At 38.3% G+C, this 25,829-nt stretch overlaps 2 long non-coding RNA genes across 2 annotated transcripts; one reads left to right on the top strand and one right to left on the bottom strand.

Annotated features, from left to right (window-relative positions):
- Positions 1 to 1,989: 1,989 nt before the first annotated feature.
- On the bottom strand, positions 1,990 to 11,581 carry LOC121064099. Its single transcript, XR_005816337.1, has 3 exons — positions 11,524 to 11,581; positions 2,751 to 2,870; positions 1,990 to 2,107 (listed from the first exon to the last, which is right to left on the bottom strand). It is a non-coding gene; the product is annotated as an uncharacterized LOC121064099 (long non-coding RNA).
- On the top strand, positions 11,575 to 24,467 carry LOC121064100. The gene is made up of 3 exons (XR_005816338.1): positions 11,575 to 11,717; positions 12,015 to 12,132; positions 24,307 to 24,467. It is a non-coding gene; the product is annotated as an uncharacterized LOC121064100 (long non-coding RNA).
- Positions 24,468 to 25,829: the final 1,362 nt, after the last annotated feature.

Genomic DNA, 25,829 nt, shown 5'->3' with positions numbered 1-25,829 from the left:
ATCATCAAAGGTACCCCTATGCACCCAAATGCACTGTACATTGCTAGATGTAGATGCTACCCAGCCCTACTCCTACCACAATTTTAACCCCAACAATTGTTTTAAAAACAAGTAATCCTCTCAGCAAATCCTGAAATTGAAAGTACTGCGGGTTTTGCTTGTTTGTTTGTTTTTATGAGTGGCCTTTCCCTTTCTGCAGGTGGCTCAGAAGGAGTCCATACAGAGAGTTTTTTTGCAGACTTTCACCATCTATTTGTCCAGCTGTCTAGCTGTGCTTCTCAGGGGACATGAGAGAAGCAATATCTGATGCCACAGCCTGGAGGTGGACAGCCCCTCCTGTTGTCTTGTAGAAATAGCCAAAGAGTAGGCAGAAGAACCACTTTAGATATATAATAGGCTTCACAGATGAGAAGTTCGGGAATTTTTATACTGCAGACTGCTCTGTCACTCAAATGGTTCTGTACTGGGTGCAGCTCTGCAGCATTAGCAGGTTCATGGTTGCCCACAGTTGGATACATAACACTTCAAATGATGCAGTGATGCATCCTCATTTACATCCTCACTTATAGAAAATAAATAAATAAATATAAAATTTATTTACATTCATTCAAGGAACACACTGTACCTGCTCATTACTGTTCAGGGCATCTAAACTTGCAGAGGCTTGAGCTTGGTATGTGGAAATGACAAAATCCTACTATGAAGGATAAAAAGGAAATTATCTTGGAGAAACCTAACAAAACCAAGATGATTAAGTCTCTCTTTCTCGCATTGCATTTTATTTATACTTTGCAGTTGCTGAAGGTTTCTGGGGATTAAAATTAGGTGCTACCACCTTTCCCTGAAGCATATGGAGATCATTATGACTTCTTTCTTACAAGGGATAGTTAGAATTAAGGTTGTTAGGAACCAAAATGAAGAAACCCAGTTTGCTCTACAATGTTGCTCAAAAAAGAGGACAAAAGCTAAGGTAGCCATGCAGAACTGCATTTGCTCAGGTCTTCCTCTGACCCTATGCTCATCTGCCATGTGTCTGGGCGGCTGAAGTCTTGGATTATTCCAGAAAATAGTGGTGTAGGCAGCCTGGCAGGAGCTGATGTTATCACGTAGCTACAGGAAATTGCCATCAGCCTGACCCCCTCCGATGTGATTGCTTTGTAGGTTTCCTGGTTTCTCCTCCTTTCAAGTTTTGACCTACATTAGTCTTATTCCAAGGTATGAGACTGTATTTCCTAAATTGTAACAATTTTTGTTATTGCATTTCTAAATTCCATAAGTACTTTTACTTCTCAAAATTGCTTCTGTTACTGTCATATTTTTCTCTACTTTCCAGATTTGACATGGAAATTTTAAACAAAACAGGGATCTACTGCCAGTCTCCTTACCACTTTCGACCATAAATCAAAATATTGATATTTATAATTAATGCATATTTATGGCTATCCAGATAGTTTCTACCCTGTATGATTATGTTTATTGCAATTCCAATTGAAGTTAATTTTGGAGATAGTAAAGTTTTATGAGACATTACACAAATTGTTTTAATAAATCTATCCCACCTCTATTCAAAACCTGCAATATTTTTTTTCATTACGCATGTATAAGAGAAATCACGTTGCACATTTCAGCTAGTATTTCTGGGAAAAAAAAGGCGCTTACCAGAATGCAATATTGCTGAATTATAGTGTTTCACAGACACAGTTGATTGTGAAATGAATTTAGAACATTCTACAATAATTTTTCCTTAGTATCTCGTGCTTATTAAAACAAGGGCTGAGTCAGAAACAGTAGTGGGAAGGTTAGACTTGATCCTCAAAACTGTGTATAAAGCTTGTATAATCTAAACATGAAGAAAACCTACCCATGTAATTTTTCATTTTATCATCTCTAATGCCAACAAAATGACAACATACCCACATAACACTACAGAAAGGTGACAGAAAAATTAAAGGTCTCATCCAGTCTTGTCACATAACGGGGAGTCTTTCAGTTGTTTTTAATAAGAGAGAGATCAAGTCTTGAGAATGTAAATAATCAACTGTTATTTGTGTTAATTGCTTTTATTCTTAAAATGTCCCAGCAGGAGCTCTTCTTCAGTCCAAACTGCCTGAGGAAACATTATAATGTGTGTACATGAGGGGAGCTTATTCTCTTCTTTAACCATTTACTTATGATAACCTTGTGTTCATCTGCTAGTCTATTTTTTATATGTGAAGCCACATTATTTGCAGAGTAATTAAATGGAGAATGTTTCTCTGCAGTAAACACATGCATTATCAATACTGTCTTTTTATTTATTTTATACACTAAGAAGCATAAGATAAACTATCGTTGAAATAAAAACAAATTAAAAGAGAAATCTCTTCAGAGGGCATGAATTTTCTAATTGATTATTCAGCTTTGCAGGTTATCACAGAAAGGTTATTATTGAAAGTAATATAAATGTAAAAAAGGCTTTCAAAAATATTTACAGTATAAAAAATTCATCACAAAGCAAAGAGTGATTGGAGTCCGTATTGGTTTGATGCACTCCTCTTAAAAATCTTAAGTTTTTAAGTCTTAAGTAGCAGAAAAAATGCTACTACTGAAAGCATTATAAATGTAAAAGAAATAAAAAGCCTTTCTAAAATTAATTAGAGTAAAAAAAAAAAAAAACACAACAAATTGTATTGCAAACTGAGATTTGTATAAAAACAACATGGAAAGCGTTTGTTCTTCTGAACCCAAACTATAATACCATTCTGTTTTACTCTGATGGAAGTAGAGCTGGGTCAGCTGGATGTTCATACCCCATTGCTGCTCCAAAGCATTTCAGGGCAATTCTTCCCCATGAGGCATCACTTCCCACTGTTAAAGGGTGGGAGGTTTCACTGGGCAAGGAGGAAGGGGGAAAAAAACAGTCATCATTTTTTATTTATTTATTTTTTTATTTCAAAGCTTACTGACCTTGTCTTCAAAAAGTAAAACAAACAAAAAAAAAGGTAATAAGTAAGTGATGATTCTCGTAGGCTGTACCTGAAAGCCTCCCTGTTGCATGGCTCGTTTGCTGGGGCGGTGTTGCAGACCTGCTGAAATGGTGTGCCTGGAAAGGGGGGGGCATGCTGTGTACATGCCCCAGTGCAGCTTCCAGATGGGGCTGGTGCCAAGCCTGGGGGGAACCTGTGCTTGTGCCATCCTGCAAGGGACTTTCCCTGGGGAGCCTTCAGCTACCAGGGTGGTAGCCACAGCAGCGCACAGTCCCTGTGGGGCTGCGGTGCTTCTGGTTTACAAATCTTTCCTGCAATTCACCTCATCTCACAGAACTGAACTCCCCCCACAGGAGGAGTTACTTTAATCGAGTTTGGTATTTTTTGCTTCTAATAATCTGCAGACATTAGAGAGTATAAATTCTGGTATCATCTGTTCACAGTACGTAAATAGTGGAGCAGCTCCAGGGCCGTGGGCTCCTGGCACACCAGAGACCCTCTGATGGCAGGTGTTATCTCATGCCAATGTATGAATTTGCCCCAGAGGCTGGGTGCTCCTCTGTCTTGAGAAGTGACCATGGTTGGTCAGTCATGCAGCCCTCTCCCGTCCTGTCTGTCAGAGTTTTATCGACCTCCTGTCACTGCTATTCCTTCAAAACAAGGCTTGGGCTCATTAATGGGGCAGCTTGCTCAGCTCCTGCCCCAGACGTGATGCTTGTGGAGGAAATTGTGAGTTATCAACATGGTAGGTCTCATGAACATTTATTCCTTGTTAAAAATAGAAGTCATTAAAATGCTTTGCAATTATTCCAATTAAAACTTTTTTTTCCTTTTTTTTTCTTTTTTTCTCCCCAGTCAGGAACGCTTCTTGCCAATTGTCAGTATCATGCTTAGTTAAATAATCTGGGAGAATTTGTCACATTATTTACACTGGAATAAATTATGTTACTTTCACACTAATTTGCCTTATCAACTGTTGCTCTGATGTTGCACCAAGTTGCATAGCCTGGAGAATTGCATGCAGGTTTGGAGCTAGGATCTCTGGCTTTCCAAAACAGAGCCTGTCACTAAGATCACCCTGAAACAGTAAGGATTGATTGGTTTTCTCTGAGGCATCAGCTCATTACATGATGTTACAGTCTAATAGCTAGATGAAAACAGTCTGAGCTTTAACCCAGGGCTTTTGGGACCCTTAGTGCTCCCTGCTGCCTCTGGACCCTAACACTTGACTCACTTTCAAAAGCTGCTCACACTGTTTCATCCAAAGCACTACTTCAGCTTCTTCATTTGTGAAATGGGACTAACAGCTGCACTGCCAGACTCAAAAGCTGGAATGATGAACAGTGATACAGGATATTACCAGTTTGTTTTCAATATTCTGAGTTTTTTTTTTTTTTTTTAATGTATGTATGTATTTTTTTTTTATTTGCTGTTCACACTTTTTATGCCATTAAAATATTAGAGAGAATTTTTTGTGTTTTCTGCTGTAGCTGTAAAGGCTAAAACCTTCTTTAAAAATAAGAAATTGAGACCGGATATATTCGCAATACTGTATTAGTAAAGTGCTGAAAAAAATCCAGCAATTATAAGAAGAAAGCCTGCAAAGGTACCTGAGAAGTAGCCTGCAAAAATAAAACTAATTATTATTTATACGGACATTAACAAGGTGCCAATCATGATCGTTTTAGTTTAGCTCCTAAATATTCTAAAGGACACCATTTACTTAGAATATATATATGCTTACTTTAGTGTTTTTAATATTTCAGGCAGCCTATTGTCAACTGAAAAATAATATTCTCCTGAGGGGTGAAGAGCCTGTAGTTGCAAAAGATATTCAACTGGTTTCAGTAACATAATTCTGTTAGCTTACACAGACTCTTTAAATTGATTCTGGCTTGGGATCTGGCCCAAAATGAAAAGGATTTGTCCCAAATTAATCTACTCCTTCAGATATTCTATTTCTGGGATCTTTGCTTTCCCCAGCGAAGGTCAAGGCAATAGGAGGTAAAACATTGACATGGTTAATATTCTCCATATCTGTCTGCAGCTGAATGCCTGGTGCAGTAAGCCAGCTGACCAGACGGCATTGTTAAAGAAGGTGATGCATTTGTACAGCTAAAAGCACAAAGACATGCATGAGCAAACTTTTTAGTTGTAAGGATAAGGTCCAGATCTCAGTCTGGCCTATCAAATTGTTATAGCTTCACCTTATTCAAAGACAGATAGGAATTGGTTTGAAGTAGTCTTTTTGATCACAAGGAAATCTTGCCTTGTTTCAACGCTAAAAGAAAATGAAAAATACATTTTTTATTTAGCATTTAGATTTTATTTTATTTTATTTTTATTTTATTTTATTATTTTATTTCATTTTATTTTATTTTAGTCTGTAGAAAATCTTTAGAATGGAAACATTTCCAGCATTTTGGGTACTACCATTGGTATTTCTACAGGAATGCTGCAAAATTATGTTCAGAAGCTAAATTTGTGTGGCTTACAGGGAGGAAAAAAAAGTAAAGTAAAGTAAAATAAAGTAAAGAAAGAGGAAAGAATAGAAAAGGAGAGGAAAAGAGGCGAGGCTAGGCGAGGTGGGGCGAGGCGAGGCAAGGGAAGACAAGGCAAGGCAAGGCAAGGCAAGGAAAGGCAAGGAAATGAAAAGAGAGGAAAGAAAAGAGAAAGGCTGCAAGGGACAATGAATAATTTTACCCTGCATTTCTGTGATTCAGTAGCATAGGAAATATTCTGCAGTGACTTTGGAAATGCCAAGACACCACTCTGTTGAGAAAGTCTCAACCTGTTTTTTCCTGATGAAGGCTGCCTTTATTTCAGCCCATGTACACACTGAGTACTCCACAGACTGAAAAACTAATGATGTGTTGAGAGGCAGAAGTCATATCCCTTAGATGCTTCAGAGGAGCTTATTTTTTTTCAATGAAAAAAAAAAGTTAAAAAAAGAATCATCCTAAATTTTTCATTTCATGAAGAAAATATTAAATATTTTAAATAGATTTTAAAATACTAAAAACAGTTACAAAATCTGAAGATGAATTTAGTCAATATTAACTTTACAGTTTTATTTTTTTCCCCTATTCCTGCTTCATAGGCTAATTTTCTTTCATCTTGATCAATATGTTAGAACTCCTGCAGAATGGAGAGTTCCTAGTTCATGTCAGTGACAGTCATTTTGCATTTAAAAATGTCAAGCAAAGAGAAAATTGACCTAGGAAGTCTGGAGAATAGCTGAATTGTAGCTCTCTTTCTGCCAGCTTCTCCTCTTCCTTGTCTGATTGGGGAAGGTTTAAGTCTGCTACACAGAATGAAGCATTTTTGTAGGAAAGAATATTTACAAATGAGTAATATTTTTACAGTTAAAGCCACTGCTGCTAAGGTCAGTGCATAAAACATTAATAATAGTTTGATTTGTTCTTTTCCTTGAATCTCAAAGCAGAAATCATTATATTTTGAGAACAGGAATACAGATACTCTCTGGTAGAAGATAGTGCTTTTGCAGACTGAAGGTTGGTGATAGGAGGCTGTTATGGGCTTCTGAAAGAGTAATGACTTGTGGTACCATTAGATTGATACAGGTTAGGACCAGGGCTTGTGGCACTCTATCACTGACAAACCTATACCTCAGATGTCATCAGTGACAACCCTCACTCCTCCATACCTCCTGCATTACTGGAACAAAAAGATAAAAGAAAAAAACTTAGCCTGAACCTATTTAAGTTATAAAGAAAGACAGAAGTTTTATTACCTCCATGAAATCTTCCAGCACAAGGTAGCAGATGATAGGAAATCAAGAAGGACTTAAGTTGCCAACAAACACCAGTTGTGGCTACAGAGAGTAAAAGGTCTTTAACTAGATATGTAAATAAAATATGTACGTGAATGTTGGTCTGAGAGATTATTTCTATGGATTCCACTTGCTTGTGTTTTCCTTTTAGAGGAGTTTACTCCATTCTGAGTTCACTTTAAAGCAAAAATTATGAACAGGGATACTGTCAAATAATGCATCACTGAAATTCAGTAAATGGCCATTATTTAGAATTTGACTGAAGCTGTAAGAAAACAACCTTTTTTTTTTTTTTTTTTTTTTTTTTATATATATATATTTAGGCAAATATTAATGACTGGTCATATTATGAGTCATTTTGAAATGTAAAGCACCAAAGGTGACTTAAGGAAATACTTAGTGTAGTAATTGTATATCCTTTTTATAATGATGCTGTTAACCCGAGACTTCAGCCCCAAAGCTTACCAAACCTATTTATATGTTTACTTACCCTAAGGTACTAGCTGTGAAAAGTCTTGAAAAAACACCATCATTAGCACCCAGTTAAAGAGAAAACTTATGCTAATAAAGCCAGGAGTTGCTTTTTAATGCTAGGAAATGGAAAAATATTTAATGACTGTATTTCTGGAAAGCTTTTGATGTTCATGATAATTAGTTCAGTCCAGCTACTAAATTAAGGGCAATTTAAGTATTATACAGGCACTTGAAGGTTGCTATATTCAAAGAAGACCTTTTGCAATCCTCTGGCACTGAATGGCATTTTATCCAATACTCAGTTTTGTCAAAGAACTTCAGCAGTGGAAAATCTACTCAAGGATTCTTGTTGTTATTGTTATTGCTGTTTTGTTTGTTTGGTTTTGACACTTTTTGTAACTCCTAGATGAAGTAAACATAAACCAAAATATATGAAATGGAAGTTATATAGCTGCAGAAAGTTATAGTTCTTACATTCAAGACCATCGTTATCGTCAGTGTAGGTCCACTGAAGAACATACAATACATCATGCTTGAATATATTCAGTCTCAGGGAGTTTCTGACTTATTTCAACCAAGAAAAGAAATTTCTGAACCATTTTAGTACTGTGAAAATGCCTGTCTGTGTTAAGTGACTTCATGTGCCTAACACTAGTTTGAGAGGGCAAACAAATATACATTTTTGAACAGTCCAGATTAGCTTTTGATCTTTTCTCAGAGCAGTTCAAAGGGACAAAATGCTCTATTATGTAGGTATCTAAGAGTTTGCTATCACAGAAATGATCTGGTGGAATACAAAGAAGTTATATCAAGAAGTACATTGCTTTTCAGTCCTTGGATATACAATAATACATCCCTACAATACAAAGGATGGTCTGGTACAACCTGGGACAAAATAGGGGTACTATTGCTTTAAGTTGTATGAACTTCTTCATGTCCCAAAGGCAGCCATTGGCCAAGGAGTCTTGCAGAGGTTTAAAGCCATCCTGGTCCCATCCTCTTCAGTGTACCCTGAAGACCAGGAATAACTTTGATGAAAGGTTGACTGACTAGTGGCTCGTGTGTTGTACACCTAATTCACCTTTCCACCTGATATACTGTCCTGGTTTTGGCTGGGATAGAGTTAATTTTCTCCCTAGTAGCAGGTATGGTACTGTGTTTTGGATTTAGGATAAGAATAATACTGATAAGACACCAGTGTTTTAGTTGTTGTAGAGCAGTGCTTCCACTAAGCCAAGGACTTGTCAGCTTCTCACGTTGTTCTGCAAGTGGGCAGGCTGGGGGTGCACAAGGATCTGGGAGGGGAGAGAACCAGGACAGCTGACCCAAACTGGCCAAAGGGATATTCCATACCATATGGCGTAATGCTGAACAGTTAATATGGGGTGGCTGGCTGGGGTGGGGGGAACTGCTGTTCAGGGATGGGGTGGGCACTAGTCAGCAGGTGGTGAGCAATTGCATTGTGCGTCATTTGCTTTTTACATTTGTACATTCTATTATTATTATCATTATTATTTATCATCATCATCACCACCATAATCATAATCATAATTATTATTTCCCTTCCTTTTCTGTCCCATTAAACTGTTTATATCTCAAAGGTTTCACCTTTTTTTCCTCCCAGTTCTCCCCTCCATCCCACTGTGGGGTGCTGGGGGTGAGTGAATGGCTGTGTGATGCTTAGCTGCCTTTTAGGTTAAACCACAATATATACCAAGGAACAATAGATGTAAAGATATATCAGGAGACTTATTTTTGTATAAAAAGCTGAATTTTGTTATAATTATTATCTTTTTTGGGGGTAAGTGGGCATTTCAGTTGCCCCTCCTGCCCTACATTAATTCCCAAAACGTTTAGTGGGTCTTTTGCATTTTGTCTTACTTTTCTTTTGTTCATCTCCTCTGTTCTCTGTTCTTCAATTTACTTTAATATATTTCTTTTCTTTCTTTTTTTTTTTTTAATCTTTTTCATCTCTGACTATTCTTCACAGAAGCACCTGAAGCAAATTATTTGCTCAAGTGAGAGTTGTTGAAGGGTGCATTGATATGCATGGACCCATTGCAGATACTTCTTCACCTTACGGATCAGATCCCTTAGGTATCCATATAATATAGTCCCTAAAATGCTGTTATAACCATATAAAGCTATATGGACTACATTAAAATGTAAAATGATGTAAATGTCACCACTCTGTAAGGATTTTGATATTACAGTAGGGAAAGCTGTAAGAATTGTAGTTGTGCATTTGTCAGAATATGCCACAGTATATTTTTGATCTAATAAATAGGACTGAGCTAAAACATCCTACTGACCTTGTCGTGAGCTAAACAAATCAAAGGAATAGAAATGTAAAAAAATGCAGCATTTCAAGTAATAAGCACGTATCTCTGTGGTCATGGACAAAAAGACAAAAACATAGAAAGATGCTTAAATAAATGGCAAGCAAATTCTGCTCAGCTGTGTTTGTGCATAACCCTCAACTAATGCTGCTTCTATTCATGGTTCACAGCCTTAGCCAATGTAAATCACATAAATCTGACAGACCCTGAGGAAATTTCTGGCTGACAACAAGCTATAATCACCTATTGAGGTTGTTCTGTCACACTTTGGGGTGTTAGGATCTGGGGTGACACATTTAACATCTCTTTGTGTTCAAATCTGGGAACTAACAAACAGCACGTCTCCACCACAGGGCTAATGTAAATACATAAATAAATAAATAAATAATGTGTTGTGTGTCTGTGACCATGTGCTTGCTGCAGGGCTGCGGACTCCCATGTGAGGAGAGGCCGGGGCTGCCCAGTACTGGACACAGCTGGTTCCAGCTGCCTCCAACGGCCCCAGTGCAGGGCACAGCTGGGCCCAGCAGCCAAAAAAAAAAGTGTTTGAGAAAGAGTAAAACATGGCACATAGGTGTTGACAAGTGAAAAGTGAGGGAAAGGGCCCTGTGGCCACCAAGGTCAGAGAAGAAGGGGGAGGCAGTGCTGCAGGCACCAGAGCGGAGACCCCCCTGCAGGCCATGGAGAATACCCATGCTGTGGCTTGTGGAGGACCCTGCGGTGGAGCAGGTAGGTATTTCCTGAGGGAACCATGGCCCATGGACAGCCCATGCTGTGGCAGGTTTATCCTGAAGGACTGCAGCCCATGGGAAGCATACTGGAGGAGGGGTAAAGGTGAGGAGGATGGAGCAGCAGAGAGGACATGTTATGGACTGACCGCAGCATCCTGTGTGGCTTGGGGAGGTGGAGGTGAGGGAGATGGGAATGAGGGAGTGAAAGGGATGGGGTGAGGGGAAGGGCTTGTTGTGATTTGTCCGTTTTTCACTACTAAAATTTATTTTAATTAGTAGTAAATCAAAATCATTTCTCCTAGGTCAAGTTTGTTTTGCCCATGATGGTAACTGGGCAAGTGATCTCCCTGTCTTTTTCTCGGCCCATGAGTTTTTTCATTTTATTTTCACCCCTTGGTCCCGTTGAGGAGAGGATATGAGAGAGCAGCTGGGTGGGTGTCTGGCAGCTAGCCAAGGCCAACCCACTAAGAAATGGAAGTGGGTATATACTTATATATATATATATATATACAGTACATAGTATATATATGTATATATACTATGTACTGTAATTACAGGAGTGGTGGATCCACATAGGTAGTAGTATCAGGGCCGTGTGCTGTTCGCCACACAAAGAACAAAGTTCTGTGACTGTCATTCCAGGCCAGGCTGGATGGGGCTTTGAGCACCCAGGTATGGTGGTAGGTGTCCCTGTCCATGGCAGGATGGGTGGAATTAGATGATGTTTAAGGTCCTTTTCAACTCAAATCATTCTGTGATTCTCTGATTCTTGTATGCACATAAGGAGACAGCTGGCCTGGGAGTCAGTAGAAAATTAGGGGTATTGTCCTGTCCTCTGGGGCAGTGCAGGGCTGGCAGATCATATGTGCTGTGCCTGTATAGACACTGCGTGACAGCACTGCTGTGGAGCACAAGCATAGGGGGTAGTCTGGTGTTTGTGTGCGCTAGATTAGCTTACTGAGATAAAATGAATCACATTACAAATCCTCAGCAGGACTGATGAGTCTTGATGTTGAGGTACAGAAATCTGTGTGTTACCCAGAATGGGATCAGTCTTCTGCACCAAAATTTTACAACTAAACCTCAAAGGCAGATAACCAAAATAGCTAAAAATATACATAAAATGCAGATAAAATATTAGAATTACACTTTTATGATAATAAGACAATACATAACATAAACAGTAGTACAGTACAGGATATCACAGTAATTCTACATACTTGGATTCTGAAGAAGAGGGGTACTTCTGCCTTTCTGTGATGTTTGTTACAGTCTTTCATGTTCAATTTAGAGGTGACTCCACCTATTCTGTCAGAACTGTGAATGGTTTTTGCTGCCAAAAATTCCTGTTCACACGACCGTGATGCGCTGCTTGTCTGTGGATAACCTTTCTTAGGCAACTAAAGCTTTTAAGGTGCTCATCAAGATAACTTAGCAATTTTTCTTCAGATACAGCTTCTTTGAGACATCTCTTAAGCCATAGCATCTCAGTGATACTTTTCCAGATGGAATTCAATGCAGTTCTTATATGTTCCTAGTCAAAAAGACATTCTTCTTGTAGGGTTCACATATTTCTCAGGGTCCACAGAAATACTTGCTATATAGCAATAGTAAAAAGAATATATATACTTAACACCTAACTAAATATTGTTTAAATATTACATAAATACATCATTTGTATTGATGTGGATTCACATTTGATTTTTTCCAGGTAATGAAAGCCCATCAGCCACACTGCCAAAGAAGAGAAGAATAAAGAATGGTTGTCCTTCGTAATTTTAAGAGCTCAACTACGTCATGTACAGAGAGAGACACTTGAACTGGCTTAGGTAAGCCTATGGGCAACATCAGATCAGAGGGGACCCAGTGGCCCAGGAGGAGTGAAGCGTAGCTGTATTACACTGTAGTTCAATCATGCAAGGCAGATGGAGCTTATTTGGTCAGATGCAGCATGCCCAGATGTAGTTTTACTGCTTGCAGACCTGAGCTTTTTGCCCGAATGTTGCCTGAAAGACATGTGGCAGTCACTGCAAAACCAGGGCTCTGATGTGCAGCGTAGATGTGCCTTGTTCAAAGTCATCAGGGTCATGCATGTGTGAATCCACACCAGTGTGAAATGTAAGTAGTTGAACAAATGTCAAGTGAAGAATGCAATCTTTTTCTAAGTTGCTGATATTTAATAGGTTGTATTTGAGATCCTCCCCTCAGTTGCTCAGTGTTGCTGAAAGCATTAATATTAGTCATACCAAGCATTTGACTTCCTTATCTGTGAACTTTTTTTTTTTTTTAATTGTGAAATGGTTGACAACAAGAAATTTGTGATACGCTGCTAATGTGTATCGGGATTAAAAACTAGGAAGCAGAACAATGTAGCATGAGCATAGCTGAATGCAATTCAGCAGAAAAATGAAAAAAAAAAAGTACTTGAAATACATGTTCAGGATAGAAGATTGGGTAGAAAATATAGACTATGTATAGAGGAGATTGCAGAAACCTAGTGAATCACGGTATAGGAAAGAGATGAGGAGTGTGGGAAATTCTTTAGACTGGAATTATAAAGGAAAAAATGGAGAATAGAGACGATATAAAAAGTGTGAAAATGACTAGATAGTACACAACACAGAAATAAGAGAAGAGAACAAATAAAGCGAAATTGGATTTGGCAAAATGAGCATGAATGATGAGAAAGAAAATGGACAATGGTAATAACAAGAAAATTATGTGAGGAATAAATTGTTTTATTTGATGATAAATCTGTTTCTTAATTTATGTCTACTTTTGGTGGACTGTTTTGGATTAGGTTTTATTGAAATGGCCTAGCTGATTATCTGTTTATTCAGCATAATTATGCATGGGGATTATTTCACCTTGTTAGTCAATAATCCCATAAAATTAAAAGTGAACCTGTGTTTTATTAATCCCTTTTGTAAAGTTCCTTTCAGCATATAGAGCATATAGAGACAAGTAAAACAAGTGCATTTTTTATGGTATACTTGTTCTTTGTTTTGTAGTAGCAGCAGAGTGTACCATTTTCATGAGGTTTCATGATTTGGTGATGTGTATGGGTGGTAGAAAATGTGGTCAGCTAATCGCCCAATGATACCAGAAGTACCTAGTTCAGTTAAGAATGTGGGATATATTGGATTGCTTTCCATTACTTTTTTATGTGCTTCATGGACCCTTTATGCACGCAAGTTCATGTCATGATGAATTTTAGTAATTAAATTAGTATAATAATTAGTAATTAAAGAACTCCACATTTTTGTCTCCCGTGTCTAGGAAACATATCTTTATTAAAAGCTAATTACTGAAAAACATTGCGCCTTTACACTTCTGGTTACTCTTTTAAAACATAACTATATTTAAAATCTGTTTTATAAATTTGTATTGAAAAGGAAATTGGAATTAAGAAAGCAGGGATAGGAGAACATGAAGCTTTTCCTATTTTGCATGCCTTGAGTTTTACATTTGGTATTGAGTTTTACATACTGGTTTTACATCCAGGTATGGCACCAACTAAGCGTCACTGTCATATGATAGCTGTTTGCTGTGCAGGGCAGGACACAGAGTTTCAGGTGAAAATGTAGAAGGAAAGTTTATGAAATGGAACTCAGCCCACTTTCAAATCTCTGCTTCTCATTTCTGAAGCAGCTTTTGAGTCTTTCCCCCCTTTTGGCATTAGAAAATTGCCATGCATATTTTACAAAGAATAAAATTAGATTTCTTGATGTGCTTGAATAATCCTGGGCAGGACTGCAAAAATCCAGATGCCCTGGATGCTGTGAGCAAGGTTTGAAGGGAAAACTGTGCTACAAATCTCCCCATTAAGCAGTTATTTTCCTATTCCTTTAGAAGCAACTATCACCTTTTGTGAATTCACTCTATCTCAGTAAGAAAGGAGTGACTCTCTATCACAATTCTGTAAAAGAAGGATTCTGAAATTTCAGTACCCAAATGGGCTGAGCAAAGGGATGATGTGACATGTACACACATGAATGCCTGCCCCTGATCCCAAAGAAATCTGTCACCTGGATGTTTTATGTGTAGGTCAGGTCTCAAAACAGAGGAGCTGAGATTTCTGGCTGCATAGAAACATTCTCTGTTTCTGCTTCTTGTTATTTTGATGTTTCTTGCATTGAGTTTGTTCACTCTGGAGGCTTCAAAGCCTTCAGATCCTACATTTGCATTGTATAGATGCTCTGAACACTTTTGTCAATACCTTTACATCTGCAGACCTTTTCTTATAAGGGTATTCTGGCTTGTCATTTTGTCATTAGCGGTTCCTCTTGTCATGCTTGAATAACTCAGATAAATATCTTTTTGAACTATAAACCTATTGCACAAAGACTCTAAAGACTCTACATAAGATGTAAACAATAACTGATACGAAAAAGCCAAGCTAAAGTTTTTTAACTCTCAAAGCAAAAGGTTTCATCTTAGAAAAATAGAACTGGCTATCTACGTACCTACCTATTTAGAGATACAAAAATAATTAAATGCTTCTGCAATCTTCTCCAGAAACATATTAATTACTTCACCTTTCTTCTACCTGGAATGGAAGTTCCTGGAGACCCATCACACAAATACTGTCTACATGGGCATGGTTTTGCCAGGCTGAGGAGTGACTAGTCAGACAATAGAAACGAGTCCCGAGACTTTATTTGCTTTTGGAGGGGCTAACGGAGCAAATTAATTTGCTTTTCCTAAATAGGGGACTGAGATCCGAGGTACACTTGAAGGGGATTTGAATCCCTGCTTTTAAATCAGCTTTCTCTGGAGTTTTAATGAACTGTTTGCATTGGGTAACAAAGTCTGTGAATAATGGGGGGATGAAAAATTATCAGTCCCCTGGATCATATGGTTTGTATTGCATAGTGTAAAATAATTTGTGAGAGCAATATACACCTGTGAAATTGATATGTTGGTTTCTCTACATCATTCTTTTTGTGTTAATTTAATGGCTGGGACTATGAAGAGGGAGTCGAGTCAGGGAGAGAAGGAATGCAGCAGGGAGGAGGGATTCTCCCTGCACACAAGAGAGAGAGTGTGTTGCGGTAAAGGTGACTAGTCTATGAAGGTTTGGACAGATTTGCTGGAGCAGGCAGCTGGGCTCAGACAGCATTAATGAGATTGTTTATTAGTACCGGATGAACAATTCTGCAACTCACTTGACAAATACCAAGGAAAAAGCACCACAGGGGAGCGTCCCACTGCCTTTAGCAACTCTGTGATCTATGGAATAAAATAATCACCGAATTAAAACAATCTATTTTCCATCTATTGAGTTTTCTCTAACATGAAACCGCTTCTATGAGAATTTAAAATCCAGGCTAACCCTGCATGAGATAAGAAGCTTTGTTTAAAAATCAGAAGTCTGTGTTTAAAAATCAGAAGTCTCTGGTTAAAATAGCGGCATGAAACAGAAATGTTGTGACTGACTTAATAAGCCATGTATGCTGTACTGCATCTATTTTTTTTTTTTTGAGCTCCTTGTTTTGATTCTTAAATTCAAAAATGTTACCTTAGCTACGGCACTGCAGCAGATCTTACTACTGCAAACTGTTCTGTTTTCTACAAGTGTCTACCATTCCTGCATGCCGCATTGTTTGAATCTGTTTGAAATGGATGTTTGTCAGCTAACTTCAGGGTGTTCAAAAGCATTCTCATTGAAGCACTTTTTTTTTTTTTTTTTCTTTTTTACCTTCTTGAATATGTTCCTTTGGGGGTCTGTCTGTCTGAACTAAGCTTTGTCTGTAGCAAATACACTTTTTGATATTTATCTACATAAACACACACACTTCTGTACACATGAAAGCTATGTGCTCGCATGTACTTAATGCGCACATAGATTATCTTTCTTTTTCCTTCCATCCATCAACTCACCCAATCTAAGAGCAGTTTCATATACACTGGGAAAAGCAACAGCCTTTGCACAGTTTTTAGCTTTTTCTTGTCTGGGCTGCAAGATCATTAGAAAAGTGGATGTGAATGCTCCTTTTTCAACAAATTCTGTGAAAAGTTACAGAAACTGAAAGGATTAAGTCAACCAGTATGTCATTTACTTTTCAAATTAGTAAACAGAGATGTTTCTTCAACTGGTTGCTAACATGTTAACTGGTTGCTAACATGTGATTTCTCAGGTTACTTTTACTCAAAACTGAATCTCAAGATTATTTGTTAGGGTATACCAATTTTGTGGGGATTTTTCTAGTGTTTTTTACCACATTCCTTATCCTGTTTTGTGCTTCCTTAACTGTATGAAGTTCAACAAGGCCAAGTGCCGGGTCCTGCATCTGGGGCGCAACAACCCCGAGCAGCGCTACAGACTGGGAGATGAGTGGTTGGAAAGCTGCCTGGCAGAGAAGGACCTGGGAGTACTGGTTGATAGGCAGCTGAATATGAGCCAGCAGTGTGCTCAGGTGGCCAAGAAGGCCAACAGCATCCTGGCTTGTATAAGAAACAGTATGGCCAGCAGGTCTAGGGAGGTGATTGTCCCCCTGTACTCAGCTCTGGTGAGGCCGCACCTCGAGTTTTGGGCCCCTCGCTACAAGAAGGACATGGAGGTGCTCGAGAGAGTCCAGAGAAGGGCAACAAAGCTGGTGTGGGGTCTGGAGAACAAGTCTTATGAGGAGCGGCTGAGGGAGCTGGGATTGTTTAGCCTGGAGAAGAGGAGGCTCAGGGGAGACCTCATCGCTCTCTATAGGTACCTTAAAGGAGGCTGTAGAGAGGTGGGGGTTGGTCTATTCTCCCACGTGCCTGGTGACAGGACGAGGGGGAATGGGCTAAAGTTGCGCCAGGGGAGGTTTAGGTTGGATATTAGGAAGAACTTCTTTACTGAAAGGGTTGTTAGGCATTGGAATAGGCTGCCCAGGGAAGTGGTTGAGTCGCCATCCCTGGAGGTCTTTAAAAGACGTTTAGATGTTGAGCTTAGTGATATGGTTTAGTGGAGGTCTTGTTAGTGTTAGGACAGAGGTTGGACTAGATGATCTTGGAGGTCTCTTCCAACCTAGATGATTCTGTGATTCTGTGATTCTGTGATTCCTTTCTTGTGATGCCCAGATGCTTCCTCATGTCTCTTGACTCCAGCTTCGTGAACATCAGCTGACATTGTGATGATGACATAGTAATTGCTGAGTGGATTCCTCCCTTTCCTCTCATTCACCTGGCTGCTCCTTTCCTTCATCATGTCAGTGAAAAAAGTATCTTCTAACTCAGGTGAAAAGGTAGAGCGCACATCTCATCTCCTACACTGTTATCCTTTCTACAGCCTTCAAATACACTTTAGTCATTCTTGATTTCTCATTTGGTTGATGCAAGGATTTGCATATCGGAGTCTTCTAGATAGACTTGAGTTCTGTGGTTTTGAATTCAAAGTGTTCAGTACAACTTTAACAACTTTCAGTGCTCTCAAAGATTTATCTTCCCTGACTCTCATATGCAGTGCAGAAATAAGAGATGTTTCTGTTCAGCAGAAGGGCTGTTGTGGTTGCTGACAACCAACTCTGTATCTAGAAGGAATTTCATCCCCACAAACAGATCTGAAGTTTTAGATTAGCAATAATGGATCAGTGATAGCACCTGTGTTGGTACACACAAGCCATCTATTTGGAAAGCTTTTGCTTATCTGGTTCAGCATAAAGCAATAACACGTAGTAGCTGCAGAAAGCTGGAACATCTGTTGGTTTTGGTGTCCTTTGCCCATAGTGTTAAGGACAAGATAACTGAAGTCAGTAAAAAATCTCCAAATGATTTGAATAGGTCTTAGGCTAGTACTTTAGATGAGTTTAGATTTACATTGTAAATGAAGTTATCTACAAATCAAGTAACATATGCATGAAAGAAGAATGAACTTACTGGAGCTGCCTAGATGCTTTAATCTGGCATTTATTCAGGCATTTAACAAAACTGAAATCTTTTGTTTACTTGATGTCTGTTTTGCAGGACAGCTCTCTTATGGTAACAGGGTGGTTTTCAATTTCTTTTTTCATCTTCACCATTGCAATGTGTCATTGAGCAATCATATTTTTCCCCATGAATTTCTAGTTGAAGAAATTTGAGCTTTGACAGAAGTCTTAAATTCCAAATCTTTTTATGAGGAAAAATGGAATGCACTCCATATGCAAAGCCAAAAATAAACTGTCTTAATGAAATTTTGGCAATCTAATCAAAATACAGCAGCCAGTTGTCATTAATCCAGTTACAATAATATTAGCACTACCAATTCAAATTAATATGGAAACCTATCAATGATAATTATATCTTTAAAATTTTAAAAGACTTTCTAATATTTATCCCTTTCCACTGGTGCTGTGCTCACACCTCCAGTATCCCAACAGGTCATAAGGACATTGCACGTGGCCTTACTGCAGCTGAGTGGGGTCTATTTGGCTTTACTTTTATGTGTTTCCTCACCACAGGCTACTGCTCCCAGCATGGTGTGCGTGGCTCCACAGCCTCCCCCAGGCTCAGCCCCTCAGGGGCTCTTGTTTGCTGGCCAGCGACTCCCTGGCTTTGCCAGACCCTTCCCACGGAGGCACTGAAAATCAAAACTTAACAAGTACAACAGATAGCACCTTTTTATTTATTTATTTATTTAAATAAAATTTCAGGGCCAAGTGCTTTTAATTTAAGACTATTTTTTTCAAGATCTTAGCCCCATGCACATCAAAATCCTAATAGGTATTTGGGGACTGTTGAAGAGCCTCGTCATTTCAGTCTGGGTGGCTAACGCTATTGAGGACCACAGCAGTCATATAGCTAATCGTACCACATCAGCTCTGTGGCACTGTGTAACCACAGCTAATTGAGGATATGACTGTTAAGGTCTAAATGTTTTGAGTATGTACTGATAATGATTAACAGTCAGTAAGAAGTAACCACTGGAAATGTGTGTTGTTAATGAGTGGCAATCTCATTAAGTGTTATTTTGTAGTTTAAACCTGGCCTGGCGGTATCAGTCATTTATCTGTTTCCATCCAGATGGTATATATACCCCTGTTTTTAGTTGCAACACCAGTGATGGGCAACAGTTGAGGGTCTGGATGAGAATTTTACACTTAACCTCCTCTCAGGTTAACTTACTCTTAACATACTCTCACTTAACATACTCTCAGGTTTAGCTGTCTGAAAGTTGGGTGTTCAGTTTGTGCAAGGCATTTATGGTACACCATAGTCAGTGAGGGAGGAAGGCCTCATCAGGCAGTGAGTCAACCCAGCTGTCCTGGACACTGAGCATGGGATCTGCAGTCAATGCTTACATCTTTTGACTGATTATAGAGAAGGCTTATGTGCATTGTATAGGTTTGGGACTGGACTAACAGTCATTGGTGAGCTATGTCCTGTCCCTGAGGACTGCCTCTTTTAGGTAATTACATTTCATTTTAATTCTGGCCCAAGATACCTAAACATAAACCAGCCAAGATAGATTTCTCAGATTCACGCACCAACTACCTGTGTCAAGATGAATACTAATTTATTTCGGTGGTGTGTTTGCTGGGAGCTTATGTGGTAGGAACAGGAGAAAGCCTCCTCCATTTTCTGTTGTGCCTGCAGCTAGGCAGCTGTACTCGTTTTATTGAACCAAGTTCAGAGATTCATAGATTATAAAGGCCAGGAGGAACCATTGTGATCATTTACTGTGACCTCCTCCATAACATAGTCCATCAGAGATTTTTGAATTAATTCCCAGTTGAACTAGAGTGTTCCGTTTAGAACAATGACCAATCTTGTTGAAAGTGTTTCCAGAGATGTCTGCCATAATCAGTAGCAAATTATTTTAATGTTTTATTAGTCTTTAACTTTATTGCTTTATATTCGATCTGAATTTGGCTTGCTTCATCTAGATCATTGGATCTCATTACAGAATTACCGACTAGACCCATGAATCTTCTCTTATGAAATATCTGTTTGTCATGTAGGTACAGAGACTTTGAGCTTGCCACCCCCTAACCTGCCCTTTACTAAGACAGGTAGGATTAAGTACTTACTGAAGGACATGTGCTGTGGGAAGTATTTTCCAATCAGTAAATCTTCAATAAACATTTCTGTTATTAACACCCTTATAATATTGCAGGTCTTGCAATTGGACAACACAATATCCCTGTAGGTATTTGCACTACTGCCAAGTACAGAAATATGGATATCATACCTATTCCTAATAAATATCCTCTTTATTCATACAAAGTTTGTGTGTCTGATTTTGAGCTCACTGTTTCACTTGGGGGTTGTGTACAGATGGTTAGGTCTCTTAATGCCCATATCCTCAGATAAGTAATAGGCGACAGATTCTCCCATTCTGTAAGTATGGCTACATTTGACCATATTAAATGCAGTAAGAAGTGCAAAAAGCCACACCAAGTGGCTTGCCCAGGTGCTTATTTTAGTAGGTGAGCCAACCTTAGTATTAGTGATCTGTCCATATTGTTTGCCTTTCATGCACACTTTCATGTTCTCTACAAGTCTGTTAGTAATGTACTTATGTTTAATCATAGATATATCATACAACATACATTTAAAAATAACTGCTGTCCACTCTTGAAGCAAATGATGATGTTTATTTTACCTTTTCTTTCTGGTGCACTTCAACTTTAGTTATCTCAGTTTTTAGTCTCCAGAGTTCCTCATGGAATTGCAGTACCAATTTTTTCTTCCCAAAGCTGTTTTGGAGCTTACAAGTTACATTTGCTCTGAAGAAGTTCCTCTTTTTTCTCTCTGTTGCTTATGAAAGAACTGAGGGAACCAAAGAACCAACAGATTAGATAGATGCTTGAAGTTGGGAGCTCTTCATACCCCTTTAACAAACTATCAGACAGTTTTAATCCTTTAATGGGTTTCACATTGGTTTTGTGTTGCTCTAATTTCGTAATCAAAATGTGTTAAGTCAAAGGCCTTACAGAAGTCTAAGAGTATTACATCAACAACACTAATCATCTGTAATTACTTCTATCACTTTATTAAGACTTACAATGTGATCAAGAAGATATTGTTAGCTCTTTCCCATCATACACAATTGGAAAGAATCCTATTGTGAATTGTTAATTCTATGATACAGAACTAGGATGTTGCTACATATCGTGGTTAGAGCAGAAAACCTGCTTGGGTAATGAGATAATCTTGAGATGTCAGCGTCCCTTCCCACCTCCATAGCATGCAAGTATAGTGTCTGAGAGCTGCTGGGAGGATCAGGTGAAGGGGATTTGACAGTTCCTGTATGGAGCATTGCATTCAGTGCAGGCCATACTCTTTGTCTTCCACTCAGGCCCTGTTTCTTCTGGTGAGTACTATTGCATAGAAACGTGTTGGCATAATTTTCCCATCACCAGTATAAGTTGATTATTTCCTCAGTTCCACTTAGTGCATAAAGCACAGCAGTTCCAAGGAAGCTAGTGCCAGACAAAGGTAGTAGTAAGCAGTTTAATAAGCAGATTAATTGCAAGGCTTAATACTGCAATATCCAGCCCATAGATTTATTTATTTATTATTATTATTATTATTATTATTATTATTTTAGTGTTAGGCTAGAATTGCACTGGAATTTTAATGATGCAAAGGAATGAAATGAACATGGTGACATATGGTGATTTGGTTATCATCACACTTTGTGAATGTTAACTGTATTTATTCAAGTTGTTCTTTAAAATATTTTAACCTTTTGGGCCATTTCCTTCTAGCCTTTCTTCTTCGATAGATGCAGCATTTTATTAGCCTAGCATAAAGGCTAGCAGAAGAGCCCAAATCTCTTGTTGCTCTACAGAATGTACCTGACTGTGCCGTGAGGTAACACGGCTTTAGGAACCTTCCCCTTATCACAGCCATTGTGCTCAGTCTTATGAAGACAAGTTTTCAGGGCTGAACAGGAAGCATAAACATTGACTGATTAATGATAATGCTGTGCTTTTGCACCTCAGCCATGAGCTAGAGAAAACTCCTTTATTCCTTGCATATGGAAAGGTGAATTATTAATGTTTCCATACCCAGCATCCAGTTATAAATGTAGCATCAGGGAAAATAAGACAAGTGACCTCAGAAGGGCATTCTTGTCTAGTGCCGTCATTATAGCACGGCTGTTCGGTGCTACAAGGCTTGGGATTGCTCAGCCACTGCAGACATCCCATCTACTTTCTGTAGTCACTAAAGAGGTTGCATTTACCACAGGCAACTTAAGGTGTACATTGCCCATACTCATAGATCCCAGTGCAGTACAGAGCCCTGGATATCTCTGCAGTGATAATTCCTTCACAGAAATACCCCAGGAACGAGGTTGTCATAGCTTTCTTCTGTGTTCCAGTTATGCAGTTAACTTTGAGGCTTCCTCTTACTATGTTTAATTATCACTACATTTCCTAGATCTCTGCAAACACAAACTCTCTTGCCATGATGTTTTTGTTTGTTTGTTTGTTTGTTTGTTTTTCTTTTCAGGAGTCTGTATCTTTAGTGGCTTTCAGTGTCTTTTGTGTGTGCACTGACTGAAACATTAGCCCAGTGAAGACATACCCACAATCGTTCATAACATCTACACTTTCTGAAAGAAACTCAGTTGAAAAACTATGAACTTCTATTAATTATTCTCAAAATCAAAAACAAAACCACACATAAAAAAACAGTAAAATTTCAAGATAGCCATGACAAAGAATTAATTTAAACTTGCTGCCAGGAATTGTTTTTCACTTGCACAATAATGTTAGAATATGGTTGCAGGTATACATGCAATGTAGTTCACTGAACAATATGTTTTCATGAAGTGAATTTTAAAACTGTTGAGAAAGTAGTGGCAAAAACTCATTTCTGATTCTGCAAACACAATCAGTTCTTTGTGTATGATGAAGCAATCAGTGAACAGAAATTTCACTATGCAGCTCCTTTGAGCAATCTTAAGAAAATGTATAGTTTGAATTATGAATATTCAACAGTCCATAAAATAGCACAGTTAAGGACTCTTCTAATATGTCTGAATTATGAATAGTTCCAGGAAAGGTGGCTCACTGAAAAGGAACCTAAATTCGTCAATTCATTCTCACACCATTATATGCTAATATTATTACATGCAGTTTGTATTTTACATCTCATACTTTCTTAGCTCTTTCATTCCTGTGATCTAAAAACATTTAAGAAAAAATGTACAAAAGAATGTATTTCATGAAGTAAAGAAACTTGTTTGAGAATGAAATCTACAGCAGATGTTGTAAACTCAATTTCAACCACATAAAATACATCTCTAGGTGGCAATTACCACATAGTGCCATGTTTGAATAACACGAAAACATACTCCACAGGACACAATGAATGGATAGCTACAAACAGATAAAAGTGCTGAAATACAGCATAGTCATTGTCTGCAAAGAGGCAGTGCCTGCCAAAAGAGGCACCTTCAAGGCCCAGGGAGTGAACTACTACATCTAGAATAGGTCAGAGCAATTTTGACAAAGTCTTTTTTTGACACTAAAAAGCTATTTTGTCAAAACCCAAGTTTTTCTTAGAAATAATTTCAGCTGAAGTTGACTAGGAGGATTTCAGAGGAGACTAAAAAAGGTTCCAAAGGGATTACTAGCAAAAGCTCCATTTCCCATATTGTGAGATATCCTCATCCCTTCCCTGTATGTTCTTTTCTAGTGGGAGAGACCTCACAGAAAGGGGGAAGGTACTTGTCAGCGTAACAGAGAGGATTGTGCTTTTGCATCCCTCAGTTGAAGCATAGCTTCTGGCAACTGCTGCGTGCTGAATCCTGTACCCTTTTGGTCATTCCTAAAGAGCCCCATGGTCTTGTACACTGGTGATCTGCACAGATTTTATTTTGCTTTCCCCTCTACCCATCAGCTGGACCCTGAGGAGCTGGCCCAAAGAATTGCAAATGATGACATCCCCTTTAGTTTAGTGGAATTACTTCAATTTTTTAATTGTAAGTAGCAGTTAATTGTGTTATCTAATAACTCTAATAATTCTTAGCACTTTCATAGAACTTTTCATCTTCAAAGAGTATCACTAACATTAACTAATTAATTTTCCAGTTTTCGACTAAGACAGAATTGCAAGCTGTGATCATGCAGACCACCTAGGTAATTATAATTTTCTTTGCATTGAAGATTATTCCGAAGACAATTTTTGTTATTTTAGGTGCAGTCTTGCAAATGCTAATTTGATCAGATAAGAGTTAAAGCTGAAATGATTAAATGATGGAATTTCTGTTTTAAAAACTTCAAGAGCGGCAGGCTAGTAATCCTTATTGAAAAAGGACCTCTTTCATCTAAAACTTGACTATTAAGTACTGAAAAATAGTGCTAAAGGACTGGTTTTGACAGAGTCTAGGCATAGAAAGAAAATGACTGAATCTAACTTTTATACTATCAGAAAATGATTAAATTAAATATTCAAAGTTGCACTGGGGCTTTTTTTGGTTCACAGCAGTCTTTTGAGAACATTTTCCACAATGATTTTCAGCACAGCATTAAGTAGAAATTGGTCCTTTTCACCTAAAAGAAGTACAAAAGCTGCAGTTTGCAGTAAATAATTTGGTCAAGATGCATAATGTATGAGCCACTGTTCTACCAGCCACAGCTTTCTTGATTATTGACTGCATCTATTACTCTAGTGATTATTGCTTTTTATTTAAGGGATAGCAAGTGGCTAAAAGAAGAGAGTTAACTGCTTTTTTACCCCTACTCTAGGATAATAACAATTAAATAATATAAGGTACTCAAAATGAGCAATAGTTCAGGTTCCTTAAATGTCTTCTGTGTCTTCCCTCCAGAGACAAGCACAACGAGGTGAATCTCATCATTATTTGTCTTTTCAAGGGCAAAGCTGTGATAGACAGGGCTTAATGTGTATCTTGGTAGAATTGGATTTGATCCTCAAGGCTGGGCCAGAGGGCTGCTTTGTTAGATTTGTTAGATTTACTCTCTCTCCCGCGCTCTCTCTCTACCACAAACAAAATTACCTCTTGGAGGCCTGCATCAACCCCAGCATCCTGAGACTATCTCCTTTTCTTGATTTCAGTCACATCTAAATCAGTTTAAACTGTCGACACGATGATTTGTGGAGAGACAGGGATTAAGCAGAAGGGAGATTAACACAGTTGTCTGTCTTCTTTGAAATAATATACCTGCTGACAGTAAGGGCATTCTTCAATTTACATAACTTAGCTCACAAGGAAGGCTTTGTGGTTGTTATTGGGTTGCTTTTTTGCTATAAGCAGTGCAAACTCACCTGCCCCCTGCACATTTAAAACCTTGACAGTCCATCTCTTCAATTCCTGTAAGATTGAGAGACATGCCCTCTTCTTTTTCTAGGTGGAAGGAGCTTTTTTGGTCTTTGAGTAAAATGCCTTCAAATAGATTATTTAAGAAATATGTATTAAATTCTCCTGGAAAGAAGATGAACTTCCCATTCCCCAAAGAAAATATTTACATTCCAATAGAGTCAAAACTCTGTGAACAACTGTTTTGAAATAGAATCACAAACTCCAGATTTTTCTTTCATTTGCTGGTAGAAATAAGCAGATAACTTATTCTTCTAATTGGAGAAAAAAAAA

This window comes from Cygnus olor, chromosome 1 (assembly GCF_009769625.2).
Source record: "Cygnus olor isolate bCygOlo1 chromosome 1, bCygOlo1.pri.v2, whole genome shotgun sequence".
NCBI classification, from domain to species: domain Eukaryota; kingdom Metazoa; phylum Chordata; class Aves; order Anseriformes; family Anatidae; genus Cygnus; species Cygnus olor.
The sequence above is the reverse complement of the archived record's forward strand: the minus strand, read 5'-3'. Positions and strand labels throughout refer to the sequence as shown.